At 38.0% G+C, this 23,252-nt stretch overlaps 1 protein-coding gene across 12 annotated transcripts in view; it reads right to left on the bottom strand.

Annotated features, from left to right (window-relative positions):
* Positions 1-23,252, bottom strand: part of FRYL (FRY like transcription coactivator) — a 167,311-nt gene that overhangs the window by 105,077 nt on the left and 38,982 nt on the right. The window contains exon 1 of one of the 12 annotated variants that reach the window (XM_059844862.1): positions 14,419-14,436. The exons of the other annotated variants lie outside the window; for them this stretch is intronic. The gene's annotated coding sequence lies outside the window, so the exon portion shown is untranslated. Of the gene's footprint in view, positions 1-14,418; positions 14,437-23,252 lie in introns of those variants that run through there. 12 annotated transcript variants of the gene reach the window in all.

The following is a 23,252-nucleotide window of genomic DNA, read 5'->3' as shown; positions in this document are numbered from 1 at the left end:
AACTTGCAAAAAAAAAAGCTTACAGTATTAATTTTAAAGGGCAGTATCCGATGCTTATTTTTTATTTAACTTTATTTCTGTAACAGGAACAAAGACATCAACTTCCCACTGAACATGGAGAGCAAAGACAGAATTGCATAACATTTGCTTGTTCTGTTAGTTCTTCTGATCCATCTGCACTCTGGAAAATGTAAACTGAGTCCCCACTAAGTCTGAGCCAGTACTATTCCCTGCCTTTCATAGGGGCTTATAAGTTCAGGGTCACCACCATACCAGTCAGTTACCATGCTTTTAGATGATATGTGGATTCATGTAATGGCTGAGAGGTCATAATGCATTAGTACTATTTCTCCTTCAGTTCCATCTCCTGGAGTTTTTTTATTATTTAAAAGAAGTTTTCAAGGGGGATGCAGATTACTACAGAGCAAATTTAAGCTTGCTGAGGGCAGTTTCTCATCATTCCCTCTCCTGGCTGGTGGACTCCCATTTGAGAGCCAGATACTGATGGTCAACTTTTCAAGCAACAGGGAAGCGCATGCTGGTAAGTTTGCATGCACTCATGACCTTTCTGACTGGCACATAAAGTGTGCCCTGCACAGTCCATGGGGTGAGGGAAGTGGGGCAGAGAACAGAACTTACTCCTCTCTCTTACTGCTAAGACAGGAACCCATTTTTGCCATCAAATTGAAGGCTGCACCAGGCTGGAAACACACTAATGCTCGGAATCCTGCATTAAGCATGACCTAGCAAAGGCAATAAAATTAAATCAATGCCTGGTTAAATAATGTTAAACTAAAAAGCAGAAGGGAGGCAAAGGCAGCAGTAGAAAGATACACTAGTCAGGCCTGGGGAGTGAAAGAGTAGGAAGAGAAGGAAAGAGAATTTTATTCACTAGTGTTTATTCCAGATTTCCTTATACACTGATCTGTAAGTTAAGAAAACATATATTTCCACAGCAATGATGAGAGCGAACCTACTCTGAATAAAGAATTCACTTCCATGGTATGATAACTACATGAAGATAAAGAAAAACACAAACTAAATCCAAGTTTTAAGAAGTAGCGTTTAAAATGTTAAACTAAGGCAAGGATATAGCAGCAAAGGAATACACATAAATACAGGCTGCACAGACACTCTAACAGCTGTCACTGCAAACATATCACTTGTGATGATGTTTTATTTCCTTTCAATATATTAAATGACAGGTATACATCGCACAAAAAATGCATCCTGTAACAAGGTCAAAGTGACCACAGGCATGCCTTTGTTAACTAGCAAACAGAAACTTAAATACCTTATCTCATCTTTCCTAATCCACGGTTCTCTGGAAAAACAAAACTTCACATCCTCAGTTTGCAGACTTAAGGATATAAAAAACTCTATTGGTCTACTGTATTTGAAGAAAAAACAATGTCAAAATACTCAACAAATGTATGCTTAATCTTATTTCCAAATAAGATTGTGTCAGAAGCCAGCAGCTTTTGCAAAGAGGTCTCTTGCAGAGCACAGCCCAAGGTAGTTTGTTTAACCTTCTCTCACTTCGCTGCCTGCTTATTCTTTCCTTGTGAGAAGAGGGCAATTCCAGCTCCTAGTTCAAAGAGGAAAAAACTTTTCCTCATTATCCTCATTATCCTCAATTATCCTCATTAGTGTCAAATTGATACCTTTCCTGAGAAAATGCACAAAAGTAATGAATGCTGGCAGTTTTGCTCTAAAAGATTATTTCAGAAAAAGACTCTGGAATGTCAGTTATAAAGTAACCAAGAACTTCAAATAATGTATCATTTTAAAACAAAATTTAAAAAAAACCCAATACATTAGCCCAGACTGGGTCCTCTTAGAGAGCACCTTCATGTCTTTGTAAATAACTGTCTTGTGACGTACTCAGAAATACTGTAATAGCATTTCTGATACCAAGGTATGTTTTGAAAATTGAAATGTTAGGTATATATACACAAGGATTAAAAAAAGCAAAGAAGAGAATAAATAAACAAATACAATCCAGCACTGGAATATGCTCAAGCATACACAAATAAGGGACAGAAAATGTCTCATGCATTAAATATCAATTTCAGAAAAGAACAACTGTTCCATGCTCCGATTCTGTCAGTTTTGCCTGGTAATCCTCCATATGAACATATGAGCTGAAAAGGAAAATATACTAGACTAACTCAATCTGCCACATTTAACACAAACATGTCATAGGAAGAAAAACAGAAAAAGCGAACCCAACATTTTCAAAAGCATATTCTTAGTAATTTTGCCGAGGAATAAAAAAACAAACCCCTTTTTCTTTTCAAATCCAGGTAACTACCTAAATTTAACTGTAAAAAAAAAAAATCTGGTAATTTCCCTGAATGAAATTTTCTGCCCTGAACTCAGGGGATCAGCTCTTCTGGAAATTCAACTCCAACGAGTTTCAGTTCCCAGCAGATATTACCAAAGAGTTATCCGCACATTGGAGAGATTGAGTATTGCAAAAATTTCCTTGTGAAGGCACAAACACATCTTATAATGCCGTTGTAAGTTCTGTTTTTAAATACATGTAGTTAGTTGTCTGTGTTTTTCCTGCTTATCAAATGTGCTCTTCTGAGCCAAGTCCTTCTTTCATCAAATTCTACAGAAAAAGAGCAGTGTCAGCTGCTTAATTTATTGATAGTCTGGGACACCTATTTTCTTGGGAAAAAAGTTTTATGAATATGAAAATTAACAAATATATAGAAAATTTAGGATTGTTCACTAGGACACTTATCCAAATTTGCTTTGCATGTGTGGGTTAGTGTAGGTATTGTTTTTTGAGGTTTCTCAGTGCTTTTTGAGTCTTTAATAGCAAAAGGTAGTGCTGAGTTCACATGAGAACCTAGTTAGCTTTTTTTTTTTTAAGAAAAATCATGAGACACTTGTATTTCTAATCAGTCTTTTTGACTAAATTTATCTATGCTTACTGCAAATAAAAGTAAACTAAATTAGGAAGAATTCCAAGTTGTGCAATTCCTTAGGGAAGCAGATGACAGCCTACAGAGCTTTAAGTCCTCAGACGAAGCTCAAGGGCATAACACAAACTTGGCAAAAAAACGCCACCCAGCATGCACACAGCCAGCACTCACACTGGACTTCTATATGAAGACAATACTCAGTGCCATGCAGAGCTATTCTTAGCCACCATAAACACACCAAGGTTTCAGAGTTAACAGCTTCTTTGTCAGTTTCATGGGAGGAGAATAGTCACATCTGAAATAAAAATAGGATGTCATATGCTTGTCCATGAAACTACAAAATACATGGCTAAATTGGTCATTTAAAAGATTTGAGCTGCATGTACTGGTATCACAAGGAAAAAAAAAAACTTTTTTTCTCCTACCTCCCTCAACTTTCTTTTTATGTTTTTACCTGATTCTAATTTACTTCAAAAAGTAGTTTGCTCTCTCTGCAACAGGAACCTTTATCTGGTTTCAATACATTCTTTTAAGCTCTAAAAATCATTGCAGAGACCTGTAACTGAGAGGCTGAGGCTGATATGAATGGGAAGTTCTGGCTGTGGAGGCACCAGGGAATATGCTGCTTTCAGCATGGCCTGCATGAACAACACCTGGCTGAGTGGGTAGGAAGATCCCCTTGCACCCACCTCACCCATCTGTAGTTTCAAAACACACCCAGATCTGGAGACAAAGAATCATGAAATGACTCACAGAAGTGAGACAGGATGGGCACACTGAACAGTGACAACTTCAAAAACACTGCTTCAAAATCTGTTGCCAACCAAAAAAGAGCCCAAGACACACGAAGAATGTTACACCTGACATTCCTGGCTCCCTGACCATGACCATACATTACAGATGTAATAGCTTGACACAAGCATTGTGGTGCCTTTTTGCTGGACAGACACCTTAAGCACCCCTTATCCTAGTGCCTGGCTGCAGGGTGGACCTCTTGGACTCATGTGCTTTGCTCTCCTCAGTTCACAGTTTAAATAACATCTACTTTCCCTCCTACAAGATATCACATTTACGTCTGCTACATAGTTTATATATGTTGCAACAGCATTTCCTACACTGTTTTGTGGTAAAAATCCAATAGTGGGTTTTGTATTTGTGTAGGAAGACATGGAAAATATCCCCAGTCTATCAGCAAAGAAACAGATACGCTGGCCTACAAGCTGATGGACAGGGATAAATACATGTTTATACATTAATCCATATTTTAAAGAGAGCATCCTGTTAAGGAGGTGAGACAACTGTGTCATAGCTACATTTAGATCTGCAGTCATTCAAATACTACCATGTTTTGAGGCTTGAAAAGGAACTAAGTATCTATCTGCATGTGCTGACATCAACTATGGCTGGCCAATCATGACAGTAGTACTTGCACGATATTTAGAAGACTACACAGTTCACACAAATATAAAAATGAGGAATATGCAGGAAAAATTATAAGAAACTATTCATTTTCTGATTTAAAAATTCTCCATTGTTCATCCCTCTTTAGGAAGAAAGGGTGAAATTTCCTAGTAGAGGATATCACAAAACATATAATGGTCTGATAATCTATAGCATTCCTTACTACTGCTACATGATAAAAAAAAAAAAACAATTAGGTCACTTAAGTTTCCAACCAGAATTAGTACAGACAGGTAGTCAATGCTGCCATATCCCAAGCTGCAATATATAAATATATTGGCAACATTAATTTTAAAAATGAAGCAATACTTTCTTCATTCTTGCTCAGGTATACTGTTAACAGAACTGATATTTTACACAGCCCAGTTATTCCCACTTAACCCTGGAAATCTCAGACTCTCTGATCAAGGTTTTGGAGCTCAAGCTTCCTCAGTATACTGAAGTTACACCGGCAAATTCTGTACCTGTTCTAATAAAACATTACCTCAATAATTACTCTCCAGTAATCAAACACAGATGAGATGAACAACTGACCAGCTTCTGGGGGGAACAGAAGCAGAGGCGCAGTTTGGGCATGGTGGGGGGTTAGGGCCTCAAAGCAGGGAGGGCTCCAGCCCTGACACCTGGAAAGAGACCAAATGCAATCCACCAAACGCTAACAAGCTCTGGCCTCGGCAAAGCTACACTCTTGGCCAGTGACCTGGAAATGCGAGTTTCATATGCAGAGCTCATCGCTCATCTTTTTCTTTCAGGATGTGGTATTAAGCCTGTTTGGTCGCATATTAACACCACCATAAAACACCGAGATGTTTTAATCATGTCAGGATGGCACAGCTGCACCTCATGGGCCTCTTGTCACCTCTCTCAGTCCCAAATAGCCAAAACTGTCCCGTATTTGCAATTGCCTTCTGGCAGTCAGTCCTAGTAACCTCAGTCTTAAAACTGCAAACAGTTCTCAAGGACTTAACATTGTTTTTCTCAGCATCATTAGACAGATGGTCTCAGCAGAAGTAAGCACGCAGGAAAAACATACAAAAGCTTGAAAAAAAAATAGAAATTAGAATAGAAAATAGAATATATGTTAAAAAAACAGTATCTAAATTAAAGTTAACCAAGGACACATTACTTCCTCACTTCAGGTTTTCAGAATAAGAAGTGCAGTGCATACTTTTTTTTTTAAGTCTTGAATCTACAGCGAGACACCAGTTTGGCACAGCAAGACTGACTTTTAGTGATGCTGAACTTCAGCTTCAATACACTTCAAAAAGTTTTTGTGCTCAGTGGTAGCATAACCCACTATCATTTCACTATCTACTACATTTTAGATAGTGAAATCCTACAGGTTTACTTCAAATAATATAGAACCAATGCCAAGGACCTCTCAGGCTCTGTCCTGCCATCCTCTCCCCTGTTGGATTAAACACATTATGTTGTTTTTCCTTGTCTTCTCCAAGATGAGCACACCAGTTTTCCAGTTACAGCAATGTCTTTAGGGATAATGTGGCCATAAAAGATAGGCATGAACTATAAATTAAAAATAAATACATAAGTAAAAATTATTCAAATAAACCTTTGAACAATACTACACTGATAGATATTAGGAAAACTTCTAACAGTATAATCACTTTCCTTTTGTCCACCTTTTGCCATATTTGGGAAACTTGGGGTTTATCCATAGTTTTCTTAAGGTAGTTCTTTCAGAATTAATGATACACTTTTAATTTCTTCCTATGGAAGAAAAATTCCAACTTGAAGTACTCTTTCAGAGTTTTTTTAATCATTATTTAAGAAGAAAAAAAAAAAAACAAAAACAAAAAGACTGCAAAATCTTTGCCATCCATGCACTTCTGCTAGGTTATTTCTAGGTTTTGGGTTCCTCCTTCCTTTTTTCCTACCCAGTTACTTTCTGAAGAGAGAGAGATTAAAAGATTAAAACACCCCTACAAGCAGAACCCACCTTAATATCCCCAGCTTAGTCTATCATGGGTTTCTGGACACAAAGTTCAAACAGCTACCAAAAAAACCTTTGAACGTCTCAGCCAAACCTCAGTACACCTGGCTTAGCTTCTTTCTTTCTTTACTTCACTGTCATAAAAATGAAGTGCCAGTTGCCAGCCTCCCTTTTTTCAGGATAAGACCTCATTTGTAGCTGAAAGAACAGTAAAAATCTGGTGATATTTGGCCCAGCTCCTGTGTCCTGCTGACAGCCAGTACAAAGCAAGATGTTGGAGAGAAAAAGGAGGCAGATTTCCACTGAGATGTCAGACACAATTTTCTAAGCACAATATGGGCTGCACTAAGGGCTGCTGAGCTGTTACTGGCCAGTGACCCTGGCACCCTCACAAACATCACTGTTCCTAACCTGAAGATCTTCAGTTCTAGTTCAGCAGTGTGAACAAAGGCAGTGAACAGGGATGATGAATAAAAGTAGCAAAAGGAAGAAAATGAACAACCCCCAGAGCTACTCACACTGCTTTGATAGCACTGTGAATGTAACAATCCTTTCAAATATCCAATAATTAGTTAGCATTGATTTGCAAGCACTTAAGGCATTCATACATCTTTCTAGACCACTATTCTTGTCTGTACCTGTTGTCTGCAAAGAAAACTTCAAAATATATAGTTGAAAATATCTCCAATTCACATGCCAGCTGTGCCTGATGGGCAGAAGCACAGGAGTTATTTATACCTCCCATGCTTTCCTAAGATCTCTGTACAAAATTAACTGCTTCTAGAACTTAAATGAATTCTTGAGCAAGAAACCTATAAATATTAATGTTCTAAATTAAAAATTTTATTTTTGAAGATTGAAATGGTTGTTTTTTAAACTCTTAGCAGTCTGTTTCTGAGGCTACATATAACTGATAAAAAGTACTTCCTTTGGATTTTCAAATTCTTGATTCTTAGAAGAAAAATGAGAAAAGGCAAAGAATGAAGAAAATGTTTCATATGTCTGTTGTTTTCTACTACTACTTTGAAAGCATTTAAAATATATATACATATATATTCATTAGTAGAATTTGTCCTAATCTGAGTAAAATCAGTCCTACACATCATGCTTTTCTTGTTTTTTCTAACTATACCTACTTTGGGCATCAAGTTTAAATTTTGATGAAAATTAATTAAAGACTCAGAAACCATGTAATTCTGTAACTGTACTGAAACACTTTCTACATCTAGCTTTTTGACCATAACTGTATTTTTAAGTACTTCTAGATCAGTTTATAAGAGACTCTTGGATTTGTCTAATGAGAGTTATTAAAGCTAACTCAATGATAAAAAGTTTATTTCGTTCTGTACCTTAATTTTGCAATAATTAGTATTCTAATATTAAAAGCAGTTAAAGCAATTCTATGCCTCAACATTTTATTTTCTTCTGTTATTGCAGCTTGGTAGCCTATTATACACGTCATATTTCATTTAACTCCCCTGACATCTCTCACAAAATGTAGTTTCCAGCAGCCCTACTAATATAAACCTTTGCTTGTGGTGTTCATACAGGCAACTGGGAATGTTAAGAGTTCAAAAACCTAATTCTTATTTACAGTAGCATGGCCCAGTTTCCTTTAGGTTCTGAGTGTCCTTTCTGATTTAAAATGGTCTTTTCCTCTTTAAACAGCCGCTTATTTTGCACTGTACCTAACAGAATTTAACAGCTCCCTTTGACCAGCCTCATTACTCTTTGTATAGGAATGAGGAAGAACATTTATTTCTATAAAGCAGAAAACTTCTAACTACATGTACAGAGGATATAACATAGCAAAAAAAAGTTGGCAATCCTCTTTCCAAATAAATAAATGTCGTTGTGTCAGTTATCTCTTAAATGCTACTAAACCCCTAACGTCTAAACCTTTCCCCTTCAAATACAAAAGCACCAGAGCTAGAGTGCAAAAAAAAAAAAAAAACAGTCAGCAGAAATGGGGTATTTGATATGGCTTGTTGCAATTGGTTTATCTGGAGCTTTCCTGAAGTCCATGCAGAGCAGGCAGTTTATTCCAGCAACAGTAGCTGACAGAGTGATTTGCATTTGGTGCACTTTCTCCTTTCAACAGCATCCTCTTCTGCAATTTGAATCATTACAGAATCTAGTTATGGGTTTAGCAGAAAGTCTATCACTTTCATAGAAAGAATTTCACAAAGGGAAGCTCATTCTAGCATATCTATGTCTGATGAAGATAAATAATGTATATCCCAACATATAATGTACTACCTACAACACAAGTATTTTATTAAAAAATTAATACAAAGAACTTCACACAAAACAATCCTCAAAAAAATTTTTGTTTTAAATAACAGTTCCATATTTTCCATCTTTACATGCAGAGAAGCCCAAAGTAAGGCACAAAACATCATATAACCTTAGCTAATTACAACTGGTAAAAATCTGGATTGATGCACTTCCCTAATGAGCATCCACACCCTAATGCCCAACTTACATGGAAGGTGTTACAATACAGACTGCTGGCATCAAATAGGTAAGGCAGGTAAAAAGCATACAAATAGGTATGAATGCTTAGCAATAATGGAACATAGACCAACTCCAAAACACCCAACCCACTCCCCCCATCTTCAGTCACGCAGAAGAAAAAGGAGCAAATATAAAAAGGCTTCTATGCAAAAGACAGGAGAGCAAGACTCAAGGATCCAGCTGAGCAGAGATATCCATACAGGCCCACCAAGAGAGGCAGGCAGCCTGTCACATTCTGTTACAGGAGCCTCCTTCCCTTGAGACCATTCACTTATCTATGCTGGGTACTCTTCAGCTTCAGGGTGGTACTTGGCTTTGACTAGTCTGGATGGTATACGTACAGCCTTGTTACCCTCTTCAAGCCTACATCCACTGATAGACCTTGTTGTTCCAAATGTACCCAGAAAGAAAGAAGGAAGGAAGAGGGGAAAAGAATCCCCACCTATTCTTCTCTTTACATAGCAAATTTTACTACACAGAACATTACCAGCACCTCTGTTAATGAATATGCCAACACACCATATATCTGGAAATGCAATGACTCATTATGTACCTCAAGATGTACTGCACAAGAGGCCATCATCAAAGGCCACAAAAGTTCATAAACAGAGCCAAATATGGAGGTCACACTCCACAATACATTAATACATTGATACATTGACACTGTATTGGGTAATTAACTACTGACATAAACTTGCTTTTCCCATGACAACTTGAAGACTGTGGAAAGGTCATCATATGTCCCTTCTACAGGGGAAAAAAATTGCTGCTCGGGTAGTACAGGGACCTATAACTACATTTACTAACACAATTACATGTAGATGCTTTTTTCAAAAAATCAGAATTTAGTAGTTTTTCCAAAACTCAATACATTTGGATTCATATTTCATTTAAAAAATTCACTTTTTAACATGTCAAAACAGTTTTGGAAGATATAATAATAAAGAAAAATTCTCTAGAAAGTGCCTATCATATTTCAGCATACAAGGCAACACTACTAACTGATGTGATCCTTTGAAGTCAAGGTTACAATAAAGAAAAAGTTTCTTACAAAAAAGACTGAGCATATTATTGTTTGAGATGCTTAACACTAGAGAAATGAAGTTAACACCCTACTTAACACTGTACTTATTTAATAACTATTATTGTTTTAGAGGGCACCAAAAATAGTATCTCATGAAAACAGGATTTCTCTACATTGTGAAGCAATACTGATTTTTCCACTGGAATATAAAAGCTGTATGAAAATTCTCTCGAGCACTGCCATGCCACTAGTAACTCTTAGCCCAAAGGACAGTCTGAAAGAGAAGCAATCATGTAATGTCTGAGATCAATTTTTTCCTTAAGTTTAATTTTTCTTTGCTCTTTAACAGTTAATGGGAAAAGAAATTGATATTTATCACACAACAATGACTTCCAGTATGTTAAAAACTGGTGCTTTAATTACTTTTAAAAAGTATAATCCACTAGCAAGTAGCCACAGAAGCAGCAAATCTGTGGTTTTATTAGAAAGCCACACACACCTCCATGTATGTTCTATCTCACTCATCTTCTCCTAAAGAATAAGACCATCAAGAAAACATTTGTTTTCCCAGAATTCTTCCTATGGTCCTCTTTCATATACAATCCTATCATGGCACTTTAACACGACCTTTCTTACTTGGATTACAGCTTCACTGCTGTCCTCAAACAAAAAGTCACAGGACAAAAATGAATCCACTACATCTACTTTGTTAAATACTGTATTAGCAGAGCAAAAGCTCTCTTGAGAGCCAAGAGTTCATTTTTGGTTGGTAAAGGAGAAAGTAATCTTTAGTCAAACTAATCCTATGGGATGATAAGTGACTCTTAAAAACCAAACTCCAAGTGGTTTTTTTCATTCACAGAAAGAATGATTCAAAACTATCTGTCAGGCAGCTCCCCAGTTTTCATGTGCTCATCAGCACCTGGCAGCCACAGCTCCAATAATTTGGAGCTTTTAAAGCTGCTCCATTTCTTTCTGATTTTATAACAGTTTCCAAACCAACTGCTGTACGGGCAGATACAGCCCACTTTCCTGGCAGGACTTTGTTCCCAGGCTCACAAGTCTCAGTAACTTTGAAAATCACTGTGACAAACCTTTATCAAAAAGAGGCCAAGGGCAACAACCTCAATGTAGCTTTGGCAGGGGCACTGTCAAAGTGCAGCCTTGTTCTCTGAACCAGCATAAGTTCTTGAGATATATGCATGACTTCTGAATCAAGCTGAGCAAGGTGGTATGGAAAATCTCACAAAGTACCTCCAAAACTGATTCATCCAGAAGAAGATAGGGATGAATTCAAGGACAGAGAAGCATCCACACGACAGGTGTACCCTTCTGTTTACCAGATAGATACAGCACAACTGCAGCACAGCTACAGAAAGCTGTGTGATAGCTTTAAGAAAGACAATACATCCTATTAAAAAAAAAAATCCAGAAATAATTCTTTATTTCTAAACAGGATATGATTACTAATACAGTATATATCGGAAACACAAAAAAGCTTTTAAAAAAGCAATAATGGATTGTACTTGTGCTTACTGGAAAGTCAATGTTCCTGTCCAGACTGTAAGCCCCAGAAATACATGCCTAGTTTTCATTAAAACTTGTGTCATATCTTACAGAAAGGTATTTATTACTTAATGCTTTTCACTGTAAGCAGCACCATATTTGGTTTTTGAACCCACATACTGCATTACTAAAAGCAATTCTCATGGCATCCAGACCTCCTTATCCTTAAATGAAGGTCTTAGTGGACAAAATAAAAGAACTTTGTTACACCAAGCAACATAAATATCAATCAAAATTAGTATTTTTCCTACAATTTAGGAACTCAGAAGAACTGCTAGACAGACCACATACTGAAACTGCAATGGGCTAAACAACAGAATCCAAGAGCACTGAGATACATCATCACAACAGAATCCAAGAGCACTGAGATACATCATCACATCTAGGATTCCTTAAATACTAAGGAGCCAAGGAACCTTGAGGACAGGCAAGCATAAAGCCCCCATTACAGTCACAACTTCAGTAAGCAAACAGTTCTTCAGCAGGAACATCCTCAACTCACTGCTGGATTAAAAGAACATTCCTGACTCCATTTAAAAAGAAGTAATGCCTAAAATTGTTGGCACAGAGACAGGATTCTGAAACTAGGCCGTATGAATGTCACTTCATTGTTGTTACTGAAAGAAAAAAGATCAACTACAATAAAACCTTAGCCAGCACTGCAACATAATGCCAGCTAAGCAAGCCCTTAACCAGACAAATGGAGCTTTGCTGCCTTTCTGTTAGACACTTAAACACTCTCTGCAGATGCTTACTTTTATGTACATGGAAATGCATGCAAGCACACCCACTCCTTTTCTGACATCCTTCAGCATGGAAAAATTTTAAGTTATGATAAAAACCATAAAAAGTAGTATTTGCACCAAAAAAATTTATGAAAACATAGCAAAAACTTTTCTGAAGTAATTTCCTAGCATATGGATATTTCCTGAATTTCCAAGCTCATCCTCAATACAAATATTGTGTAATTCCTTGCTCTGCACATACTGCATCACTTGAATGGACAATGTTTTAGGAACAAAGCAAATGGCTTGCCCACTTCAGCTCAACTCACTAAGGTATGCATGTGAATCACAGTCCTTGGAGCTGGCACAGGCTGCACAGAGGGCTCTGCTCCCGGCCAGTCTGCACAGTGCCATCAGAATGCGACTCTCGCACGCTCAGGAGTAGACGTGCAGCTATGCTGGAATCACAACCATTCTCACAAATGGAGTGACAATGCTGGGAAAAGTGAAATAGTTCCCAGCTATCTCACCAGCGCACACAAAAAATTGGTTTGTTGGTAGATGATCCAAGTGCCACTTCCTGATGAAGGAGTCAGGAAGATCTTACTCCATTGTGCTTACATAACAGAGGGCATAAAGGAGAAAACATAGCATCATATATAACCGCTTCTCAGACAACCTTTTTATTATTATTACATTCTATCTTGTTATTATTATCACTCTGTCTTGTCACAGCTGACAATTATCTAGTCGAGAAGCTGCAATTTATCTCCTTATTGATACAATTATATATCTAGTTGCAGACTAAATTTATTGTTACTGATTGTATCCTGCTATTTATTTTAGTTTGGAAACAATATATATGAATCGATATTAAGGATTATTAATCATTTTCATAAGGTATTTTCAACTTCTATTATAAAATACTGGAAAAATCCTTCCGGTTATCTCCATTGCAGCAAGCATGTTAATAACTATCAAGTACAATTACAAGGTATAATTTGGAACAGATACTGTTAATCTGCAAGACACAAATTAAACTAAAAAGCAAAACCTATACGGAAAACCTGTTCTGAAACATAAATTGCTTTAAGTTGTAAGACAATAGTCTAGAAGTTATCAGTCTAAAACATGAATTACAGCAGTTAATACAAAAAGCAAATCAGGTCTGAATGAGCTATTAGGACAAACTAAGTATCTGCATGCTCTCCTAGCACTGATTAATACACTGTATAATAAATAACTTGCTACTAATTCCTTCAAACAAGACAGGTGAATAGATACTACTGTATTGGGGTAAAAATCCTAATGGAGCTATTTTGATGAAGTGTATGGTGAGTAGAAACTGTGCATCCCAGTACATCTCAAGCAGCAATTAATGAAAGATAAAGCTGAGATACCAGTTACTTCCAGATCTTAACTTTTTTCATTTTCACATATACAAGAACCTTAAGACGTAGGAAATACTCAGTTGACGTTCAATTACGTCATCTTTGTCACCTCCTGGCATCCTGTCATGAAGTTGCTGTGCTTATGTTAGCAAAGCCTCTGACACAATGTGAGGCAGCTCCGGGCCCAGACCCTGCATTGAAGCATGTGTGAAGGGGTGATGTGAGGACAGACGGGTTATCTTAACCAAGAGCAGCATCCTTGCTTCGCTGGTTCAATTCAGACAAGGAATCCTCCTAGAAACTCTCCTTTCAGGACATTTAGAAGATCAAAGTGGGCAGTTTTTGTAGGCATAATAATAGGTTTCAGGCACAAAAACAATATCCCCCCGTAAAATACACTGTCCAAGGGTGACTGATTTGCTTCAAAGGAGCATTTGGAGCTTGACAGAACTAAGACATCATCAGCATCTGGGAACTCCGCAGAGATGAGCATCTACTGTCACCTCTCTTGGACAGCAAAGGATGCAAAGAACTTTACCAGACTGAAACAACTGCAGTCTGAGAAAATAAAATAATAAACAAATATATACATACAAAATCTTTCATGAGAACTAAGAAGGAGATATATCTCAGACTGACTATGCCAGGTTGCACCAGCACACAGGACCAGAAAAACCCTGGTTTTTAAAGGGCAATTTCACACGGCAGCATGCAAAAAAAAAAAAAAAAAAAAAAAAAAAAAAAAGAGAAAAAGAAAAACGGGGGAAAAATCCCCTCAAAAAGATAATTAAAAAAGGATAAGATATCTGCTACACTGCTGTGATTCCGGGTGCAGCGACATACTTACTGCTGCTGCCGCTCCAGGATTTCAGCAGAGACTTAATGCTGATCTCGAAGAAGAGGGAGTCCTGCAGGCTGAGCATGGTGCGAGCAGGGCGGAGCGGGGCGCCGGCCGCGCCGCCGCCTCCGCCAGCACCCGCGGGAGGGACGTGCCGGTGCCGGTGTGACGCAGGGCCCGGGGGGCGGCGGGCGGGGGCGGCTCCTGCCGGGACCGACCCCTCCTCGCCCGCCGGGCCCCGCCCCGGGGCCGTTCCCGCCTCCGGGGTGTACCCACGCTCCGGCCGGGGGATGCTCACAGCGACCCAGGCACAGCGACCGAGCTACCCAGCCCTTGGCAGCCGAACGAAGCGACTCCTTGCAACTACAACCAAAAGGTGCTACAAAATGCTGTTTGTGCTTTTCCGAGTTTTATTTAAACTTCCAACCGATCTGTTAAAATCGTGATGAATTAAATAAACTGCCCAGCGTTGCTCTCAGCAGAGCCAAAAGCCAATCAAGCCGTCTTCGCTAAAAATCGTCAAAATCAAAGGAGGGGTGGCGGTACGGAGGATGGGAAATCACTAATGTGAAAAACATTCACAGTGGAGGGCAGGAAGGCCGTAAGTAATCCTACTGTGGATGCCTGCAAGAGAACAACAGCCAGTGGCAGTTCTGGACATCCCATCCCCAGAAGAGTCAAGGCCAGGCTGGATGAAGCTCTGAGTAACCCAGTGTAGCGCTAGCTTTAAGGCCCCTTTCAACCCAAATCCTTTTATGATTCTGCTAGCTCTTTGGAGTTTGCTTGGTGGTGGCTGTTTTCCTTAATGTCTTTTAAAGGACTTGAGCTGGGTTGGGGATTTTTTTCTTAGTGTCTTCCAAAGAACTTTGCACAATTTTGGTATTTCTGATAGTTTACTCTGTCCAGTATAATCTCAAATGCTACAATGGAAAGTCTCTTAGAAGTTACAGTTCTGGGTTCCAAGGGATGTAATCCAACACTGATTACCTAAATCTGCTTTAAAGTGATTTTTTAAAAAAACACAGCTTCAAAACTGCTACCCATACTGTACTAGGAATAAACAAACCAGGAGGAGAAAATAATACCTGTGTCCTCAGACAAATTAGAATTATCTGAAGTTGTAGGAAAAATTTAAGAACAGTGTACAAAAATTTTTTTTCAGGTTTGGGGTTTATTTGTGGTTTTGGTTTTGTTTGTTTGGGGTTTTTTTCATCTCTCACCCCACATAGACAAAAGAATTATCATTAACAGAGAGGTAACACAAACCAGTTGATGTAAAACTAAGTGGTTCTAAGTGACAGGTCTAAGACAGCAGCAGAACAACACTGGAGAAAGAGGGACAAGCCTGCCACTGCACTAGGCTTGTTGAAGCAACAGTTGCTGTCATTTAGGAGATGAACAGTTTTATTAAGAGAGAGACCAGTAATCTCATTCAGTTTTCATAGATTAAAAATAATCCAAATTTCCCCATACAAAAAATATTTTTCTGTAATTAGATACCAAATTGCCACCTATATCAAAATACTATGTTTTTTCTTCCCAAACAAGTTACAGCAGAACATACATCCACAGAGTAACTCTGGGACTTCACATCACACTTTCTCTCATAAGCCTGTTTCAGGTAGTACTGCCTACATAGCGGGTGGGTAGTGTTACCTCATATTCCTTTTCATCACTCCTTTTATGAATACATTTAAAGTTACACTTCAAGCATTCCTTTTTCCTCTTACTAAATAAGACATAACAGAGGTTGTATTTTGTTACGAGTACGATATAAAGGTCAGATTTTGGAACCGGCTGATGAATTTCCCCACTAATTTGAAAGACTGTATTAATTATGGTTGGTCTCTGACTGTCTTTAACACTGGGCTACAGAGACTTCTTCAAAGGAATCGTTGTTAACAGTGTGCATTCCAAAATCATGAGCCAACTCTCTCAGCACCTCAAAAATAATGACTTTTAAAAATACACTTTGTGTTCTTTGTAGTTGCCCTTCCCCCCCCTCAGTTTTTATTCTTTAAGTTATCAGTGCCAAAAACTTACTAAAAACAATCATCCCAGAATCTCTAGGAGATATACTAAAACAACCCTACAAAAATACGAGTCTCCATGTTCCACCTTTCTGGATTCCTGTTAAGAAGACATTGAACAGAGAAGTTGTCAGTATTTCTGTAAAGCAGCGTTTCAAAATTAAACTATTATCAGGAAATCTTTTTCAAAACTTGCATTTATTTATGACGTTGAGGTGCTTGGCCAAGCAAGTTACACGGCCTTTAACCACAGCATCTGAGATTTTGTAGCACTGTTATTTATTCATAGTATCAACTAATGACCACAATAGATTGGGTTTCCTCAAGAATACTAGCAATTGTTATTTTAAATTATTAACAGAAAAAATATTAGCCCATTAACAATTTCTAAGAAATGAGAATTGTATGTACCAAGAGTATAAGCTTCTCCTTCTAAGGATTTCAGTAGATGCATTGAAGACTGGGAATATAAAATATTAGGCATCAATATTTTGAAAATAAATATGTTCTTGTAATACTAGATAAATATGTATGCTCTCATACATACATGAACAGACATAGCAACTTTGATTAAATGGACATCACTAATTTATTAGACTTAAAAATTATTTTCACAGTCCTCCCCTTCCCCCAAGAAAGGCAAAACCAAATTATCAGTACAAGTCCATTTCACAAGTGGAGTAACAAGTCTGTCAGCATCTTAGACCCATCATATAACATCAGCATCATAGGAGTTATCTTATTGTACAACTGTGCACAAGTCTTCCAACAATTCTTCTTCCTCACAACTCAATTTAACTGCTTTACAACCAAAGGCGTGTTAGTAACAATGACTGCCATACCAGACTTCTTGGGTTTTGGTTTTCCTTTGAAATGAGTTAATGAAACAACCTACCAAATATTAGAATAAACAGAAGATTTCAGTATAAACCACAAAGTTTAAAATGTAACCTTTTATTTTTTTATCAAAACAAGAATGGTAAAAACAGGAACGAAAACTATGGATTACAAGCCTCTGAATCTTGGACAAGCACAGACAAGGCTAATTCTTTGAGAAGAGCCCAAGAAAACTCATAATGCAGAGTTACAAGATATCAACATCATGTATTTCTAGAACACTGTTAGAAAAATGTCATTTACAATATGGATTTTTTTCCAGTTCCTCATTCTCAGAGAGGAAAATGAAAGTCTTCTGGAAAGTACACTATGTCTAAAACCGAGAGCAACAAGTATGACCACTAAAAATACCTATCAGTTTGAGTACTTATAAGAAGTCTTCCATAAGATTAATATTTTACTGTTTTAGATAAAATGGAAAATAAAGCACTTGCATTTAAATATCAGCAAATAGCTTTCATCTGGAGATGGTTCATGCACGAAAAAAATCCAAAGAAGAAAATATTAAATTGAAGATCTGTGCATACTTTTATAAACAGGCTGAACATTACACAATTCCAATAAATACACCATTTATATACTGATCTCAGTATTTGTATACCTTTTGATTCTGGATCAATTTCACTTCTAAAGGGAACAGACTACTATAAAGTCTATTTTTGAGACTCTCAAGAGCCAAGGTGAGGTATGCATGAATAAGCACACTAGTATCAGTAAGCTCTAAAAAGAACAAGACAAGAATTGGATTGTAGGTGCAGTAAAGCAGAAGTGCTCAATCTGCAGACACAAGCTGTTTGCACTCTACTAAAATGATTCATCCAAGTGCCCCGTCCACACCACGCTTTCTGCTCTGATATGGAAAACTCTTAGTAAAGAGGATGGCCAGAAGCAAATAGCTCAAGCTGCTTCAGCGACCTAAGTCAGCAGACTCCAGGCTGGAAATAGACTGATACATTACAAGATCCACGCACTGTAAGCCCAGCTGCTCCAGGAACCATTAGAATGGCCATTCTTGGTACCATTCATCCACAGCACGCTTGACCTGTACAAGCAAAGCCCATTCAGCACTTCCACACATACCTTTTAGATGGCATTTTCAATAGATGTACAGTAAGCCCAGTCACAGGACAGACAAGATTTGCTTTGAGCGTTTTAATAGCTAGAGGACCCAAGCAATGTAAGAGATCAGAAACTTCAGCACTGTAGATAGTACAGATAACTTTTCTTTATTTGCAGCATTAGGTATTTAATAAAAATATTTCTGAAAGGATCATTATCCATAATAGGATCAATACATTTACCAGAAATGTGTATGCAAAGGCTATCTGCACAGCTTGAATTCAAGTAACATCATGCCGTTTTCTTGGAGATGCCCAGATACACTGCTGGCAACTACTGTGAACAATGTACATGAAGTGCCATATGCATAATACTGCTACTGCAGTAACTGCCAGAGATCTGGCCTGTGGCAAACACTGACATGTAAGACCAAAAAAAAAAAAAAGATTCATACAATACTGGTTTTGCTTCACCTCTACAGACTGAAAAGGTAAGAGGGGTTTCATGACTGAAGATATTGCTGTATTTACTATCTTAAAAGAGCAATATTTAACTTCAAAAAGTTTTTGCTTTTAAATGGCAAAGAAATAACATTTATAAGCCATTAATTTGTGTTTCACAGGGAGCATTACATATTTTTAGCTTCATTTCCTTCCCCCCCCCCCCACTCCTTTCATTTGAAGCATTCTTCCCCAGTTCTACAATAGCTTCATTTCTCTAGGAGCATATTCATAACACACTACCTCCCTCCCTCAAACCCCCAGTGCAGCTCTTGCTTTTTTCTAATGACATGGCCAAGATAACAGAATATGATTTTTCTACTTATCCCTCTGCAAAATAATTTAGATTATTTTGAACAAAGCATTCTGGCATTAACACAATTAAAAACCAAAGCTAAAGGCATTCTTTTCAGTTACAAAAAACATGCAGCTACTCTTGCTTCTGGAAGTTTCTTTACAGTTTTCAGCCCTACTACGTTTATATTCAGGATAATAAAGACTGACAGAAAATGCATTCAGAACTACAAATAATATTTCCCATTTAAAGCAAATTATGAACTTTCCAGCTAGTTCTGGAAGGACACTGAAGATGCACATGCACAGCCTCCTCACAGAACAGAGTCTTTGAGTAGGATCAAAGAGGATACAGTTAATATTTAACTTTTCATTAAGTTAACAACATCTAGGTTGAATAGTAAGTTTGCTGTAAATGAGGAAAAAAAAAAAAGGGAAGGAATACCCCACAGCCTTCAAGAGTAATCAAATCCTGAAAAATCAAAACATTTTCAAGAGTTAACAATGGGCTTATGAATTTTGTAAGAGTTTACAGTGAACAGATATCCAGTCCTTCCTGAAAATCTAGCTTTCCAGATCAGCAAACACTGTAAGACTACAAGGAAATAAATCAGTAATAAAAAGATGTAACATTTCAAAAACTACAATAGGCAGTTCTGAGATGCTATTTAACCTATCTCCCACCAAGACAAAATGAGACAGGTAAAGTGATACCCAAGGCTAAAGTTGCTACCACATCTTCTAAGTCTGACAAATCCAAGTTTCTCAATTGTCATGAGCAACCCTGTAATTAAAATTCTGGGAAACAGTGATTTATTCCCTTCTCAGATGCTAAATTTCAATCTTCAATGACTGCAAATAAAACTTAAAGGTAAAAAGCCCAATTAGGATAGCTCAATGTCAGACAACCTGAAATAACTGCCTTAAGGTCTGATCTGTCCAATTCTGTACTTTGTCAGCCTCCTCACTGTGCTTCAGCACTAACATACCAATGCACTGGGTCTGGGGAAGCGGCCCTCAGTTTTCACCAACCTTTTAAATGAGACCTGGAAACAGTGATGGAGCTACACAGAAAATAAAATCCCTGCTTAGTTGCTGGGCGTTTAAATGGATAGAGTAAGGAAAGGCTTAACTCTGTTACCCTACAAGGCCTCAAGACAACTGCTACAAATCAGTTATGTTTCTATTTTTGTTGTTCCTCCCAAGCTGCTGATGTCTGTGCCACTTTTACGGGAAACATCGTATTTACATTATGCAAGGATCGGTTATTCCATCCCTATGGAGAGCATTGGGGGGAAAAATAAACCACTGAGAGCTTATGATTCATCTGGGAAAACTTTAAAGAAGAAAAAATTAAAGAAAAAAGCTACCTATAGGGATAAACTCAGCACAGAAGCTGCAATCTACTAAGCCTCACAAGCGCAACAGTACTTGAGCAGAAAATATTCTCGGACGCAGATTACCACTAAACTCAGAGAGCAGCTGAAGATCCTTGTGTATGTGCTCACCCTGTGCCTGGAGGTGAGCTCCTGCCTTCCTCCCTGTGCCATAAGCAAAGCAGAGTGTTTGCTCCCAAGCCACTGTCACTGCAGACCGCTCCTGCTCATACATTAAACACTATAAAGCCCTGCATATGAAGACGTGTCATTCAGCCACCTCTGCCACAGGGCACTTAAGAGTAGGCAGAGGGATGGGCAATGGCACAGTGACAACAGGGAACTTCTGCAGGTGTCTCTGTAAAACCTCCTCACAATCACAAGCCTACCAACTTATTCCACCATGGCTTCAATCCTATGTAGGCGGCAGCTCTGCACACACAGTATAAGGACTTGGACAGTTGTACTTGAGAGTCAGAAAAAGGAAAGCAAGGAGAGGTAAGGCATGGACAGTCAATTTTCTCTTGAGGTTTCAGCTCCTAAAACTGCCTTTCCTGATGTTTCACTTACACAGGGCAGGAGCACATGGAGCTCCACCAGTCAATATAAAAAAAATAAATGGAGTCATTACATCAATATGGCATTCTTCACAGTTGAACTAAAATGGCATATTTCTTTACTCCAAAGCCAGAAAATATTTACAGCACCTTTCTTTAGTGCTTTAGCTACCAGGATTTGAACAGTTAACTGTTTATAATGCTGAATTTTGCAGCTCTCCCATTTCTGTGAAACACATATTCTTGTAGGAACCTGAAGAGTAAGTAAAAAATAGAGATGCTTTTAAGATTCAAAACAATAATTAAAAGGTAAAATATACATTGTTTTGCAAATCAGAAATAAAAGAATTCATGAGTGTCTTTTCTGAGCCTTTATCTTGAGCAAGCATGTTGTTACACTACAAAAAAGCAAGAAAAGAAATACAAAAATCAGAAAGGGACAGAACCAGAAGTAGTAACAAACCAAGGGCAGCTAAACGCAACAGTTAGATACTAAACACCTAACACACACTAAAACTTTACAAGGCCATGTTTGTCTGGAAGTTGTGCAAATAGTCCACAACACAGAGTTCCTTAAAGTGCCTTAGCTAGTGGACTACAAACTGGCCTCTGCCAACAGCTGCACACAGGGCAGCAGCTGCAAAGCCCAGCATTCCACCTGAACCATGGCAGGCAGCTCTGCATCCACACACCTGCATCAGGCACAGCACATCAAACGAGAGCCATGGTGTCACCCCACTGCAAGCCCTACGAATTACTGAAAAATGAACAGCTGAAATCAGGTGGTAACAAGATGATAACATGAAGTGGACAACGTGCTTTAGCTTCTTCTGTTCATTCAACTGGCTCTCCCCATCTGTCAGTCATATTATTCATTGATAGAGTATTTGCACGCTGTTCATTTCTCCCAGCAACTGATATGAACACATTAATTATCCAAACATACAATGTACCTATAAATGTCTATAACTTCCTCAATATCTGGGCAAATTAACCTACTCTGCTCTGCATGGCTCCTTCCATGAAACAGAATTTGCGGAAACCCCAATCAACAAAGAAAAAACTGTTTTAAACTAACTCTAACAGACTGAAAACAACACACTAGATAAATACAATATTTTTTTTTTCTACAGCACGTCATCCTCTCAAAGAACTAACTGAGACAAAGCTCATACCAGTGCATTTTTAAGAGGTACCAAGTGACACCAGACAGTTTTGAGTCAGTCTCTAATATGACCGTGCAACAGCATCCTGATGTTAGAGTATCTGAAGCTTATGTTGCCATACGGGTCTTGTCAATGAGCATTGAAAGTATCCAAAGCAATGAGGGTCCACAACATACATGTCCCTACGTACCTTTTTAGACTAATCAGCTATTTTTATATATTCTTGTAACTATTTTTATATAGTTTTATTTTTTTAACTATTATTATGTATGTAGTATCGCCCTACAAAGGCATATTGCACAGCTCATGAAGTGAGGATACACCAAGTCCTGAACATCCAGAGCATGTCATGAAAAACTGCTGCAGTCAGAAACAATCTCTTGAGAAGGTTCCACTGGTAAAGTGACATGGCTTTCTGAAAGTTTTACCCATCTCTTCAAAACACCAGTGTGTTTGGATTTCTCATAACAAAATCCTTCTTTTATAAATAAATACAAGCATCAAAAATTTACAAGCATGAGTCAAGAACACTCCTGTCTGGGAGGGTGGGTCCTTGCTTGAAGGGACCTTTTAGAACTTGGCTGGAGAACAAGAGGATGCATGTCGAGTGAAACAACCAACGTCACTAACACTGCTTCCCAAATCACAGCTACTCTTCAACAGCATTTGCTACCTGAAAGAACATATTCTTACTTGATGAGCAACTAAAGGCAATATATTCAGTGCTGAGTCAGAGACACCAAAAATAACATATACTGAAAATGGAAAGGCTTTCCAAAGTAGCCTTTGATTAAGAAGATGTAGTTGAAGTAGTAGCCTTTTTCCTCCAGTTTGGATTCACACAATAAAGGAACACATATAAAGTTAGAACTCACAGGGTAAGAACTATCCTGTTACTGAAGAGCTTAGAACAAAAGCAACTAGAAACTTTGTAAATTTACAAAGACATAAAACAGTAAAAAAA

This window comes from Haemorhous mexicanus, chromosome 4, assembly GCF_027477595.1.
Source record: "Haemorhous mexicanus isolate bHaeMex1 chromosome 4, bHaeMex1.pri, whole genome shotgun sequence".
NCBI classification, from domain to species: domain Eukaryota; kingdom Metazoa; phylum Chordata; class Aves; order Passeriformes; family Fringillidae; genus Haemorhous; species Haemorhous mexicanus.
Note: the sequence above shows the minus strand (reverse complement) of the source record. Positions and strands in the feature narration are given on the sequence as shown.